The following is a 15,816-nucleotide window of genomic DNA, read 5'->3' as shown; positions in this document are numbered from 1 at the left end:
AACCTTGATCACAGCCTGCTCCAACAGTCGGGCTTCTCCTTTTGTTTGACACTGTAGTAAAGTTGTAGAGCTGTTTGTGAAATGTGTTGCCATGGAAACTAATGTGTGCTGCCATGGAGATCATGTCAAATCCAGCTTCACATCTTCACTGCAGACTCAAGAAAAGAGGAAGAGAAGGCAAGGAGGAGAAATCCTTCCTTGAAAAACCAAATGTTTTGAAATATTAGCAAATCTAACAGGAGAAGTGACAAAAATCAAGGTCACATTTAAACCATCAACAATAACTAATAACTCACACAATGATTTCTGAGATGCCACTTTTAACAATGTTGTCAGAACCTGCATAGCTCAGGGCTTCAAAGTGTTGAACAACATATATGCAAAATCCTGGATTCATTTTTAAACTATCTAGATACCAAAAAAACTTTGGTCAAGAATTTTTCCAAGTCAAGTAATTTCAAGAAGTACAGAAGGAAGGAAAAAACTAACAACTGCAAAAGCGGCATAAAATGCATGTGTTTTAATAAAATAAATTAATCAGTGATTCATGACATACATACACAGTCAGATAAGACCTAGAAGAGATTAAGGAACTGAAGTTTATTTTTAAAAAAATAACTAAAAAATAATCTAGACATCTTTTTAAAGTGAATGGTAGATACAAAATCTTGTATTCATTTCCATACACTTTAAAACTCCAATTCTTATTTTTTCTGTATTCTTTAAATGAAAAGAAGGATAAGCTATAACTAAAAGTCATCAGTAAATTATGTTAAGGTTATGAGGTATCTTAAATCCTCCCAATAGCCAAATCCTAAGCATTTAGGCTCCCTAAGAAAAACCCAATTGACACAAACACTGCTTTAGCCCATTCAAACAAATTTCAAGCAGAGTTTTTCTAATCCGTGTGCACAGTCACCCTGCTTTAAAATTAAAGCGATGTCTAAATCTTTGCCAGATCAGAGACAAAGTAAGTTTGCCTGACTCATGAAACTATTTGAATTACTCATAATAAAATGTCAGAATAAGGAAACATATAAATTAATGTTCAAAGATCCATCATGAAGAGCAATGCCTTCATGAGTTAATACTAGATATGATCAAATAAAATATCTATTATGTTTTATGCAAGATATATTGCATCTCCACATTGTAACAGTTCTCCACACTTCACAGCACTGCACCAAGCACTGAAGATTTGCAGATCTTGTAACACATGAGAAAAAGTATTTTGGTATTCTATAAAAGCATTTTGAGTACAAAAAAGACTACAAATTTAAAATTCAGCCAGTCATTTTCTGTGAAAGAAGAGGAAATAAGCACTAAAAATATGAACAAGCATGTCTTCTTCCCCAAGCTGATGGACTCCAGGAAAAAAACAAAAACAAAAAAAACCCATAAATCATTGACAACAGTTTTACAGCAAGGAAAACTTTACAGATCCATCAGTCCAAAGGATTTTTCTGAGAAAAACATTACAGATATAAAAATTCCTGAAACCCTCGCTGCTATACCTCCACACAGGACACCCTTCTCTAAAATCTTAAGAGCATCACATGTTTTCTTATATACAAAAGGTATTTCAACGTGCTTTTCACAAAACTAGATATTTAGTCAACACTTCTATACTTCGTGTTAGCCTGCAGGCAGAAAACCTGCCCCACATCTGACAAATCAAGTTGTGAGGCATGCAACACTATTTTCAGAGTGCCAGCAAGAAATAAATGGAATACAGAGCGAAGTTAGTTACACCATATAAAACAAAGAGGACTGGTGGAAGCCTTCTACAACTACACAGTGATAAAATAACTTTTAGTAAATAACATCTTTTAGATGGAATGACATTCAGTAAATAAAGTATATTTTAGATGTGAATAAATTTTAAGGCTCATCGATTCAGCCCACAAAAAATATTTTAAAAATACACCTTGAAAATGGATTAATATCTTACACTGCTCCTGCTCTCTGAAAACATCTGGGATCTAACATCCATCTTGACTGGGATAGGCTGAAGCCCTGGAAAACATCTGTACTTAGACAACCTGATTCACTGAGATGCTACAGCTTAAATCCTGTTTCTTTCTCACACATCTACTTTTTCACTATAAACAGTTACCTTGACTTCTCATCCCTAAAAATTCCTTCCCCCCCCATACAATATGAGAAAAAACAGACCACAACTCTATAGTAAGTTCATTTTAACCATATTATTAATCAATCAAAGTTTATGCTGTATATCAGATTCAACTTTCTTTCTGTTTCATGCATTTGAAGAAAGGCTCCTTCACTTTTGAAGACAGGTTGAGGAAGTGGAGCTTGTTTAAGCCTTGAGAAGAGACAACTACGAGAGGAACTTATCAAAGTCTGTAAGTATCTGAAGGGAGAATGCCAAGAACAATGGGGCCTGACACTTCTGGCCAAGCAACAGGGCAAGAAACAATGGGCAGAAACTGATGCACAGGAAATTCCAGCTGAACACGAGTAAGAACTTCACTGTGTGAGTGAGTGAGCACTGGAACAGATTGCCCAGTGAGGTTGTGGAGTCTCCTTCCCTGGAGATACTTTACAGCTGTCTGGACACAATCCAGAGTAACAAGCTCTAGGGGACCCTGCCTAGACAAGAAGGTTGGCATAGATGACCTTCAGTGATTCTGTTATTTAGCTACAAATGCATAAGGTATCAGGGGAAAAGGAGATCCTGTTCATCTGGAATTTCTTCTACTTGGGTGCAATCTAAATAACATAGAAAATATTCCAGATAACAATACCAAATACTCTTTCTAGCGGACAACTGCTGCACAGATCCTAGGACCAGCTGGCACACTGTGCACCTGGCCAGATTTTTATTAACTTTCTGGATCTTGCAGTTTATTAACTTTCTGGATCTTGCAACAGTCCTCAGGGAGAGAGAAAAAAACCCCCACAACTGATATTTTTATTCCCTTGACATTGAATTTATGCAGCCTGCCTCAGAGGCTGCAAAGTCTAGACAAAGAAGAATAAGTCTGGACAACAATCCCTCTTGCAGGCATTTACTCTGATGAGAATACTTCAAGAGCTCTTGGAGTGGGACAAATCCAAAAACAGCATCAAGATACTGTTTACAGGAAGTAACAAGAAACAGATTCACCAAGAAAAATACCTCAAACTAATTTAATTTTCTTCTGCAAAAAAGTAACAGTTTTTGGACTCAGGAAAAAGTATAAATACTTTATATCTTGATCATATTTAAAGTTTTTATATACTTTCACATTTTAAAAAAATTCTTTTTAAAACATTTTTTAAAGAAAGTTTGGAAAATATGACCTAGATAAAGTTAATTCAGGCTGGATTCAGCAGTTATCATTGGTTCTACATGACTGAGTGGTACATACTGGATGAATTCCATGTGCTAGTCCTGCTATATCTCTAAGTGGATCACAAGAAAGAATCAATTTATTAAATCTGTAAACCAAGCGGAAGACCGACCAGAAGTGTGAGGGACAGGATTCAAATCCAGTATTATTGGGGCAAAGTGGAAATATTGGAAAAACCAGGAAAGAAACACAGCTGTACACACTACATGAATAGAATAAGGAGAACTTGGAGCCAGGTGTTATGATATAACCCTACTGTGCAAGCCCTGTGCAGCCACTCAGTCACTCCCCCCTCAGTGGGACCAGGGAGAGAATCAGAAGAGTAGAAGCTAGAACACTCATGGGTTGAAATGAAGACAAATTTAACAGAGAAAGCAGAAGCTGCACTCACAAGCAGAGCAAAGAAATTAATTCACTGTTTCCCATGGGCATGCTGGTGTTCAACCATCTCCAGGAGAGCAGGGCCTGCCCCATCTGGTGGAACAGTTACTTAGGAAGACAAATGCCAAGACACTGAAAAGTTCACCCTTTCTTTTTTCTTTCCCCAGCTTTACATGCTGAGCATGATGCCGTATAGTATGGGATACTCCTGTGCTCTATTGGGGTCAGCTGTCCTGGCTGTGTCCCTTTCCAAATCCTCATGCACATCCAGCATCCTCATGGCAAGGGTTCCACAAGAAGCAGAAAAGGCCCTGAGGCTGTGCAGGACCTGCCGAGCAGTAACAGAAACATCTCTGTATTATCAACCCTCTTTTCACCACAAATCCAAAATACAGCCCCACATCAGCTACTATGAAAAAAATTAACTCCACCCCAGCCAAAACCAGCACACCAGGTAAGAGCACTCAGAGAATCCATTGGTAAGAGGGGATGACAATCTGAGCAGGAGTCAGAGTCAAGCTATTGAGCACAAGGCAAACAAGCAGGCTGGAGCACATAAACGTGACTGTGCCCCACAGAACACATGGACTTGTCCTTCCACTCTACTGAGCATCAGCAGAGCTTCAGCTGCAGTACTACATCCTTGCCTGGGTGCTGCATTTGAAGAAACAAATGAGCCAACTGGAGCAGGTCCAAAGAGCCACAGGAAAGAGCAAAATTCAGCAAAACACAACCCGTAAAGATATACATATAACTGGGACTAGCTAGTAAAAATGTGGGAAAAAGATAGAAGATGGGGTGGGAAGGTCAGTGTAAGTGACACCATTCTGTATTTAAGATGCTTCTGTGAAGAAGAAGGAATATTTTTGTCTTGTGCCCACAGTGGGTGGGACTGATTACACCATAGCAAGTCAGCTTAGTCATTATGAAAAACTTCCTTACAATTAAGAGAGCAGAACAGGTGTATTGTAAATGCATGGGAAATGAAGCAGCTCTTTAAAATCGCTGTTACTTTGGAGTAAAAGACAGTGGGAGAGGTACTGTATCTGTAAACAAAATTTTTCTTTCTCTTCCATAAGGGATGGTCACTACTCCATTTTATTAAGAAGCGACTTTAAACATCACTTCTAACCGACAAATCAAAAAAAGACAGGTAAAATGACTGCTTGTGATGAGAATCTGCTTTCTTACAACTGAAGAATTACATATGGCAATGGAACAATTGAATGTGGCAATGTACTTTTTTCAGCTGGCACTTTCTATTATTTGCATACTTTTAGTAAGGCACAACAAGATATGACAGTTGCTCCAATTTCTTGTCAAATTCTTTTTGTATTTTCATCTGCAATAAATGACAAATGGGGTAAAAACAATGACAGGTACTCTCCTCACCATATGAGGAGGGGGAGAAAAATTGCATACACAAGTGATCCATTAGTTTAATGCAAAAGAGATTATGGAAGCAGTAGTCACTCAAGAGCAAAGAGATAAGTGATGTTCTCACAAGCCATTACGCTAATGGTGAGAGCAAGGGAATGCCTCTGTAATTGCCAGAGAGCAGGCTGAGAGAGACCTCTGGGAATTCAAACAGTGCACAGGGCAAAGGAGAAACCACTCAGCCCTGGCAGAGGGATGACTGCTGACTTCCAAAATCACATGTGTTATTACAGACATCAGACTCATCCTTGCAGCCTTTACTTGTTAAATGTCAGTCCCTGGTTTGTTCAAGACCCCATGAGTCAAATGTATTTCAAAAGCATTGCCTAGGGGAGTAAAGGATCAAGTGTTAAGTTCCCTGTATTCCCTCCTCCTCAGTTCATTTGGTATTGCCAGTTTCCCAATTCAATTCTCATCTGTGAATCCAGAGACAATCCTCATCAACAGCAGACCATGGATGCAGTCTTCCCAATGCACAGATCTGAGCTCTACAAAACTGATCACACCAAGGGAAGAAGTGAGCCACTTCCTTTTCATGCCTCTTCTAGACCCGGCCCAAGAGACAGACCTTTTGCTGCTTCCTTAAAATTGGCCTTCCCACATATGATTCCACCCCTCAGCTGACCTTCCCCCACTGATTTCACTGCCCTTCCATCTCCAGGGCTCAGCCAGTGCCAAACTGCTTGTGGCCAGCATGCATGAAAAATTAACCACATTGATTTAAAGCAACACAGACCTGCAGAAGCCTCATCAACTAACCCACAATGCTCCAGGTACAACTCCACAGGAGGCTGGCATGGCTGATGCCATGCTCCCTTTTAGCCAGTGAAGGTTGGAAGTGGTATCTCTGAACTATAGGCAACTCTTTAGTATGAAGCAGCAGAGACACATTTGACCACATGCCTCGACCAGCCCTGATCCCCAGAACCAGGAGTCACTCCACAGACTCATGTGCCCTCTGCAGTGCTGACCTCCATCAATCAGATAGTTAATCGCTGCTTTCAGACACTTTGTTGCGTTTCATATCTCACAAGAGGCTTGGTACATTGCACAAGCTCTTACCAATGGGCACACATTGCTAACAAATGTCTCCCTCATCTGTTGGCTTTTTGGCAGTCCACAATAGGTCACTCTTAATGCAATTTCATTTCCTTAATTAAATCCTCCCTGAGGTATCATCACAGAGCATTATTTCCTTTTGATTATTTAATGTTTCAGAATAGAGGCAGTCTCACCCTGTTTCATGGGGTAGAAAGTTTCTCCCTTGATTAACCCCCAGAGAAGATGAAAGGATTTTTCTTTTCAAGTGAGTAACATTCACATTTGTAAAATAAACAACATCTAAAAGGCCATATAACAAGGCTTAGGAAAATATAAGGTGAAAAGTGAAAGCATAGCCAAGTCAAAACCACGCCAAATCAATACAAAAAACCCTGTTGGTTCTTGCTACCTCAAACTTGCAGTATTTTTCCAGCTGGGCAGAAAGACTCCCAAATCCAACCACATTCTTGTGAGAGCAGTACTTTCAGTAATTTAATAAAAACCAAGGCTTTTCCTAATGTTTGCAGTATCTGTAGTCACAGGGTCAAGGAAAAAAATTTCAGCTTTCCAGCAGTACAACTCCAACCTACACACACTGAATGAAAGTCTTGAACCCTGTAAGCACCCTGATTTCATAGGAGAAAGTCTCCACATCAAAAGCCTTGAAAATTCCTCCACTGGCAGGGAGTCCAACAGCTGAGTTTTCAACACTTATAGACAGAATTATTGTCTGGATATGTGATCACTCTTTGCACTTTCCAAAAGTTATGTGCAGGCAATTATGAATCAACCATTACTGCTTGTGACACCTTCCACTGAACATAATGACATTCAGCCCCTCCAATACAATAAAACTAAACTCTCCAGGGAGACAGACACAAATTATATGAGCAACATACACTTCAAGGAAATGCTAATATGAGCTACCACAGAAATACTGACCAGAAATTCCAGTCTTGTATTGACACAAACAACCCTATAGTAGATGTGAGGTGAGATTTACAGCTCTAGCTGTTTTGCTTAAATTTGCATTGAGGCTTCCTTGAGAGAGAGACATAGGAAATTACAACTTATCTTAAAATAGAGAATGGTTCATCCCAAGCCCTTCTCCCCACTACAAAGAACCCAGTTATTCCATTGGCACAAAAGGGCTCAATTCTAGACAGGTAAAGTAAGGTGACATACATTCAATACAATGGGAGAAAGATCCCCAGAACACCCACCAAAATGAACAGGATTCCCCAGTACCTTCTAAGAGCCATAATGATCCCAATAAACAAATTGCACATGAAAATCCAAAGCAAAACTCACTGAGGTCTTCTGGATTTTGGAAGATTTAATTTTTCACCTACCAATAAGGCAAAGTCAAAACTGTCAGAAACGTCAGAAGCGACTTTCTCATAAATGACAACTATCAGACACAATGCTGTGAAATACAAGGTATAGCACTGAGCAGTGAATCATCCACTGTCTGTACACCCAAACCCCTACAACATCATACCAAAAGATGAACGTACAGTAGCACTTCACAGATATTATTGCAATGGACATTTTGTAGCAGCAAAGGGAAGGATTGAAGGAAGAAAGTAACAAACTACTCAGGCAGTCTCTTACCACTGTCTCAATGAGTAGAGAAAGAAGCTTGAAGTGAGTTGCCAGACTTTGTTGCAAAAACAAAGTACTTCAGTCATGTTAATTATCTAGCAAAAGAAGATGCAGAGGGCACAAGAATGTGTATTTAAGAACAAGCATTATTAAGCATATCCACAAAGATAAAAATAAGATCAATAGACAAAAAAAATTGAGCTGGGATTCAAATAAAATAGAGGAGAAAAATGCCCTCACAGCAGAGTTTTAACTTGCAGAAAGCTGATGATCTTAAGATTACCATACAAAAGGAGAAAAATGACCAAACCATGGACAAAGATTTTTGTCTAAAGACAAACAGAAAATTGTATTCCATAGTAATGGAAGAACAGAGGTAAATTTGGTCTAATTAAAAAAAAAGAAATCAAATACTACATCTAAGTCCCTGACCAAAATATTGTGGTGGGAGGAGACAAAAGAGAGAAAGGGGTCACATATGAGAAACTGGATTGTATCCAAATGGGACAGCAGTGGAACAGGACCACACAAGATCCCCGGAGCTATAACAAAAGATCCAAAGCTGTACATTATGGGGTTGGAGTTAGAAGACAATTAGTATGGGATTTAATGCAAAAGGAATATCCAAAAAATAGGAGTGCACAGTGTAACGGTGACAAATCAGGAGCAGGATGGTATGCAGATACCAAAGATGAAGGTAAAGATGCAGGTACCAAAGATTCAGGGAAGGATAAAAGACAGCTGAAGGAAGATTTAAGGTTCACATGGGGTGGGGCGGGTCGGGGCAAGGAAGAAGTAGCAATCAGGTTCACAATATCCTAAAGGAAGTGATTCTTAATGCAACAGCTAGTTGAGCTGTGAAATTCATTTTCAAATACAATGGAGGTACAGATAGGTTCAAAGGAATGCAGAAGAGATTTCATGGAGCAGATCTCTGTTGTAAAGTACTAAATCCACAGAAATTCAAGCAGTTAAAGTTTCTGAGCAGCAAAAAGTTTCTGAGCAGCAAACTACAGAAAAACGCTTTTTCTCACAGCAGACAAAAATCCCTGCAAAACACCATCTCCATTGTCTTAGTAAGTCTAGACCAAAGATTTTTACCCTTAGACCTTCACACCATTCACCCAGGTGATGACTGTCACAAACACTTTAAGCCAGTAAAAACTGATGCTTCCACAAGGAGAAACACCTTGCCATCCTCCCCCTTATTATTCCCAGTCTTTGCTGGTGTTTGCTTGCATTGCCATAAGCCTTCACAGAACAGCCAAGCAGACCTCACTCTGGGTTAAAAGCACACAGCATAAAGTAACTGGTTACTTCTAACCCGGGTCACTTCTCTGACACAGCTCTCCATGCAGGCACACAAATGCACGTCCTCACCCACGGGAATGACTAACATGCAGAAAAGAGTGGCTAGAGAAGCAGAAGGATGCACTGGGATTATTTAGCCTGGAGAAGAAAAGGCTCAAAGGGGATCTAATCAATGTGCATAAATGGCTGGTGGAATGGAGTGAGGCAGACTAAGCAAGGCTCTTCTCAGTGGTGACCAGTGATAGGACCAGAGGCAATGGGCACAGACTGAAATACAGAAAATTCCCTTTAAGAAAAAAACATTAACTAAGAAAGAAAAAAGCCCCAAACAACTGTGAGGCCTGAAGAATGCAGGTTACATAGACAACTGGATGGCAGATTTGACATAACATTGCTATGGGAGTTCACATCCCTGCTAGAAGAGCATTTAGTACCTGAAAATTTTGGGTCAATTCTGAAAATGGCTAAGTATTTGTTGCAGAGCATGACAAGGATCTCTGAAAGATTCACATTTTTGTCCATGAACAGCAGAACACCTCTAAGGAAATGGAAATAACTTTTCAAAATATTTTTTCCTACATATATACTTGGCTATCTGTATTCAGCCTAGAAAAGACTAGGCACAGTGATAAAGCTTCTGCTAATTCGCTTTTGCTTCATCTGTCAACAGACTAAAAGGTTGACACCTCCAAGTTCTATCTAGCTAATAGAGCACTTCAAGATTAGTTCTGCCTCCTGCTATGTGAGTACTTTGACGAGGGAACCAGAGGCAGAGCAGAGGTACCCTCCAATCCACCATCCAGCAGAAGAGGTGCCAGGCCAGGGGGAGACTGAAAGGTGATTGTACACACAAGATGCAAGGCAAGGGCTAGCAAACAAGCACAAGGAATTTGTTAGCTAAACAGAATCAGAAATAATCTCAGGATATTTAAAAAAATCCATTAACTGTTTCTTCCTCTTAGGAGACAACAAACTGCTGTTGTTGAGCAGTTTCTTCTGAACAAGGACCTGCTCAACTGTCAAACAAATGCACTGCCACACTAAAGAAATGCATTTTCCATGTTCATGTTTTGCCAGACTAAACAGCTGGAGGATAGTGTTCAACATACCAGAGCAATCCAGAAGGCAAAGAATTAAGGTCTTTGAAGGAATAGGACAAATCACCACAAAAATATAAGACATTAATTGAAGCCATCATTGTTCTGCCCATTGCACTAGTGACTAGTCTGACTGCCACAAGAGAAGTGAAGCCAAAATGGGAAGCCAAAATTTGTCTCCTTGATGAGGACCACTTTTGAAAAATCTGGTGAGAGTTTGCCTTTGCTATATCCTAAGACAGCTCCACCGTGTCAAAATACAGGCCATTTGGCAAATGAAAATAAGAAGGTCCCAATACCACTGAAACCAGGAGGGGCCAAACAGTAGCACTATATTTAAGTTTGCACCAGATGCTTGAAAGTCCAAACACAGGCTCAAACAATTATAAAAAAGGTGTTTGCGAGGTGGAAGGAAGTTGAGATAATGAGAAGAAAAAAAAAAAATTGCTCCCAGCAGTGTCAGGAGGGAAGAAAAGAGAATAACTAGAATAACATTTAAATCTAACCTGGGAAAATTGAATTCACAAAGGGAGAGGGATCCTGTTCAAGGTGATCTTGTCAAGCCAAAAAGCAACTGTGTATGTTCGGGGGACAGGCTTCCCTCACTGAAGTGTTTTTGTTTTCCGGTGCACAAGTGTTAGAAAACTGCAAACTGAGAAATCTGTGTGGTCTCTGTCCCACATAAATATGCGGTGAATATTTCCACAGCTATTTTAAGACCTCATGGGCCAAATGCATCCCTAGTGCAAGATCAGTGACTTAAATGAAGTTGGCATAAGCTGAGACATGGGCCCCAGGCTTCCATGAAGTAAATACAATAGTACAGCTCTTTAATGATGTGCACTGGAGATGGGAGATAATTTTTAAGAAAGGGCTGTATAAAGAAATGGCAGAGTAGGTCAAGTCTCTTTCTCTGCACTGTGGGAAATCGAAGCATTCTGAAGTTTTCTTTACGGCTGAAACATAACAACAACCACCACCTTGCCACACCTCCATGTCTGATCTCTCCCAACTGGATCTGATCATTAAACAAGGCTGCAGGGCTCCAGATCCTCTGAACAGTTGCCAGCTGCAGTACAAACACATTCTCATGAGGAACATTTTGATTCTGTTTAAAACAGCATTTTTTTTGACAGAAAACTGTTCCACTGGCAAATTTTCATGCAGCTTCACTACTTAATATGCCTCCCCTCCTCCCACACATGCATGCTCCAGAACTACTTCAAGAAGATAATTATACTGCATGTTCACAGTGTATTGGATTTGCTTCTGCCAGGTCACCTGTCTTCACTGCGAGTGAGAGACTCCAAAGAAAGGAGTCATCAAAACAAGGATGATGCAATGTCTACACATAAATGACACATATTCCCCAAAAATACATGGGAGATTTTGGGGAATGGGGATGGTTTAAGAGGCTTGGTAGGTAGCTTCATGGTAGCTCACATGGTAGCTCACAAATTCAGCTCTTTACTCAAGCAGCTATCTATCAGAAAATGAGCATTGTAACTATATCACCAATCTTGATCAACAACTCCTGACTTGCTTGCGATTTGTGGGGGTCTCTAGTTTCCAGCAAATAATGTAACAGTTCTGCACAGATCTCAGTATTATTTGTATCTCCATCTCTTCCCCGTGACTCAGCATTCAGCAGGGCTGCCAAGGGCTGGTCCAAGCTCCTGAACCACACCTGAAGCTGGGCAAGCCCAGCAGGACAGCACTGCAGGGATTGAACTACAGCAAGAGGAGGAACATCAGAATTGGTTAGCAGTCTCTGAAACAGAGTCTTCTCAATGCCAGCCTTCTCTGCTCTAAAACAGTATTTTTTTTTTCTTCACAGCAATTACATAAAAATGGTTCATTATGCAGAAGACTTGCTACCTCCAGCAGATGCAGTATTTGCCTGCTGACTTAGGCTGAAAAAGTTTTTTACCTCCTGCTTCCTTCAAAAAACATGTGTGTGGGGAAACAAGAAAACAAAAAAAATCCTTTAAAAGCTCCTAGAGGGAGCGAGCTTTTTTTATTCACTCATCATGAACTGCAGTTTTAACTATGTTCCTCTAATGAGAATTGGCATGAAGTCCAACTGAGACCTTTGCAGCTACAAAGTCTCCCTCCCATTCTACCATCTATCAGAATTCATGAACAGAGAATCAAGGAAACTGGTTATGGAAAGACAATGGTTTGTCTGAGTGGTATACTTGGAAAGCATTTCTCAGTAATCTCTCACCTTCATCTTCTCACTCAAACTTAGAGGTGAGCCCAACAACTTTCTAGGCTCAGATCCAATGTCCTCTGAAGTTATCACATATGATATGCAGCTTATCAAAGCTCTGACTGAATTATACCAGTATTCTGTTACATGGGAATTCGTATTTGAAAGTTTTCATATTCACCATTAGCTACCAGGATTCCACTGAAGAAACTGTTGCATAAAACAAGCCAAAGGAACATGCAAATTCCCACTGGATGCATCACTGAGGCATGAATAAAAACAGTTCAGAAGACTAAGACTGAACATAGATATTCTGGGACAGATCAAGGAATGGGGCTTAGGCAAAATTTAGGCATTGAAGTTGAAAATTATACTCACTGCTACTCAGTCCTGCTCTCAGCATAAGAGGATTCAGGAACCTCGTGTTCTGCTCCACTGCATCACAGAAACACCATTCTTGACAAACCACGTGCTACTCTGCATAAAAAACACCAGAACCAGCTCTTGGCAAAGGCACACACAAACCTCTACCTATTAAAGCAGAATTGTGCTCCCTCTTGCTCTCTGGCTCAATGAATCTTCAAATGTTCCATGCAGAACATAACAACTTTGGCCAGATGCATGTAAAGCACGTCCCATACTCACACACACTTACAAGAAGCTCCCTGCCTGTTAGGATACATTCCTGGAAAGTCACAGATCTAGATCCTAGATCTAAATCACGTACAAGAGAATAGTAACACCCTTCCTGGGGAGGACAGCTCCTCCCTGAACACCACGCCTTACCCAACACACCAGTTGTGAGTTCCTGCTTTTGAGGACCTGCCTCCCTTCAGGCACTGTTGACCAGTTTTGCATTTAATCCAGGGCACAATGACACTGAGGGGGCAGAGATGCAGCTACTTTTGCCTTCATTACACAGGCAATAAAAGTCCTGGGGACAGCAGAGCCCTGCACATAAACCAGTCACACACAGCCAACTCAAGATAATCTGTCATGCCTCTCTTTTTGGTGCAGCACTGCATGAAACATGGCTATAGTGTCCTGGATATAAGCTAGTAAGCTCACAATATGCTTTGTACACTTAGGAGCTTAGATCTTCATTTGCTTAAGGCCCTCTTATCACTTTTCATTTCAGCATGTGGATGTCCCCTCTCATGGTCCCACAAGGATTATTTGGATTAGCAATGCTGCATTTATATCCTTTTTGGTCCAGGTAGCTAAAGCAGATGAACTGGGTTTTCAGTGAGTTATTAGAAGGCCATCAAGTAGACTGATCTCCTGTCCATCTCTGACCTACTGTGAGAAGGTCACAAGTCAGCCAAGCATATTATTCATGACCCTTCCCAAGCTGCCAGATAATTTGGTGTTAAATCAGACACCTCCTCAAACACCCTATTTCTCATCTTCCCCTCGCTGAGCCAGCTTGACAGCCCATCTCATGCAAACCCGGAGCCTACTACCACTGCCACCACTTACACACCAGCTTTCCTAAGGTGCCTCGTCTCTAAGGTCAGCGGGACTCCCTCAGCAGGAAACATCACGCATGCACACACAGCACTGGCAGAACTAGGTTGGGAAAAAAATAGGTCAAACCAGGCATATATTTAACTTGGAGACCAAACCTCAGAATTGTATTTTCCCAACAAATAACACATATACATATGCACAAAATCCACATTTTATAACCATTAGAGAATCATTCTTATAAGAACTAGGCAACCAAAATATTTTACAGCAGCAGAGGCTCTATCAGAAACATTTCTATTCCCACTCCAAAAAGAGGTTTAAACATACAACCTCACCCCCACAGCCCTACCTCATCCTTTTGCTGTAATCAAGCAACTTTTTTCTCAGCTATATTTTGGAAAGTTGTTACTCATTTCTACCCAGAGCCTTAGACATTCTTTAGGGTTTTTTTGAAAGATGGTGATGGTGCACGGTTGAAAAACCCTTGCAGGAAGCCTGGCCTGAGCCACTATCTCTATTCCAAACTTCAAAAAGTCACCTTAGCAGAGAGTGGGGGTCGGAAAAGGGAATGAGGCATGAAGGCGGCCTGCCCCTTTCTAGAAGTTCTGCAGCAACATCCCTGGGCTTCTGATGATCTTCCAAGATGGATAAGACAATACATCTCCCATGTCAAAAAAATTACCATGTGGCTAAAACAAGCAAGTCAAGCAGCTGCTGCTGAGATTCCTTTTCCAGAAGATGCTGTCTTCCTCCAGCGTAGGTTCCACCTCTAGACAAACCTCAATAACTCTTTTGGCAAGTTGAACACAGAGACACCCAGAACACCTTACCACACATTTGCTACAATTTTGCTGCATTTCCTGCTTGTGATTTTGTTCCCCCATCCCAAAACTTTTTCATTCCCCAACCAGCTACAGTAAAACCTAATTTGTAAATTGCCCTAAGCTCTTCATGATAAGCAAGTATCCTCTTGGCACCATGCAAAAGATAGCAATATTTAAGGACTCAGAGACATACAATTAGGTGATACAGGTTTTTAATTAAATGCCCTAATATAATTGCTCAAACACACATACTAAGGTTTTAGTCTACATCATGTTATTGGGTATGGAGAATAAGTCTGAGTTATTAAACATCTATTAATTGTCTGAAACATAAAATTGCATGACCAATGCTACCTGTGCAGCAAACTGCATTGCAAAGAACAGTACTTTGCAATCACTTGATTCTTGAGCAGGGGGAAGGTAGAAGGAGGAGAACAGACTATCAGAGAGAATGAAAACACATGCAGAGAGGGAGTCTTTGAATATCTGCAGCGAGGATTCTTTGAGAGTGACAGTTCTGAGGTGCATGAAAGAATAAGGCAAAGTCAAATTTCACGAGTAATGTTCTACACTGGGATGCAGTTTCCTGACCAACATAAGAACTGCTGCCTTTAGTCAGGTGAGAAATCTTATTCTTTAATGGGAGCTCTGTTGACATAAAAACTAGGTAATTTCACACACAAAGCATAATCCTTAAGGAACATTAAGACATAGAAACAAAAAGGAAGGTACATCAGGCAGCCTGACCCTTATGAAGTGTTCACTCTTGGAAAGGGTTCTACCACAGGACCATGTGTTTCTCTACTGAAATCATCTTCTAGCCTAAGAAGTGGAGGAGAAAATACAGTTCAGCTCATTAGTCCTTAATACCTGGTCTGGGTGTCTGGGTAGTGATTTCTGTGATTGTTTCTTCTTTAGCCTGCTGCTCAAGTAATGAGAAAGAAATGTCAGTGCTTCACGCTGGCACAGAACACAGCTAGCTTCCCTATGACACTCAGTTCTGCAAATAAATAAATTAATTAATTAATAAAATCACCAGAGGCCTTGCAGCATTGCCTTTTGTCAAGAAAAGTTCCAAATAA

General features: G+C 40.5%; 1 protein-coding gene across 6 annotated transcripts in view; it reads right to left on the bottom strand.

The window, feature by feature from the left end:
• Positions 1-15,816, bottom strand: part of HECW1 (HECT, C2 and WW domain containing E3 ubiquitin protein ligase 1) — a 249,286-nt gene that overhangs the window by 226,901 nt on the left and 6,569 nt on the right. For 2 of the 6 annotated variants that reach the window (XM_039714992.1, XM_039714993.1), the window contains exon 2: positions 12,819-12,917. The exons of the other annotated variants lie outside the window; for them this stretch is intronic. The gene's annotated coding sequence lies outside the window, so the exon portion shown is untranslated. The remainder of the gene's footprint in view (positions 1-12,818; positions 12,918-15,816) is intronic. 6 annotated transcript variants of the gene reach the window in all.

Source organism: Passer montanus, unplaced genomic scaffold (genome assembly GCF_014805655.1).
Source record: "Passer montanus isolate IOZ18808 unplaced genomic scaffold, ASM1480565v1 scaffold32, whole genome shotgun sequence".
Classification (NCBI taxonomy): Eukaryota; Metazoa; Chordata; class Aves; order Passeriformes; family Passeridae; genus Passer; species Passer montanus.
Note: the sequence above shows the minus strand (reverse complement) of the source record. Positions and strands in the feature narration are given on the sequence as shown.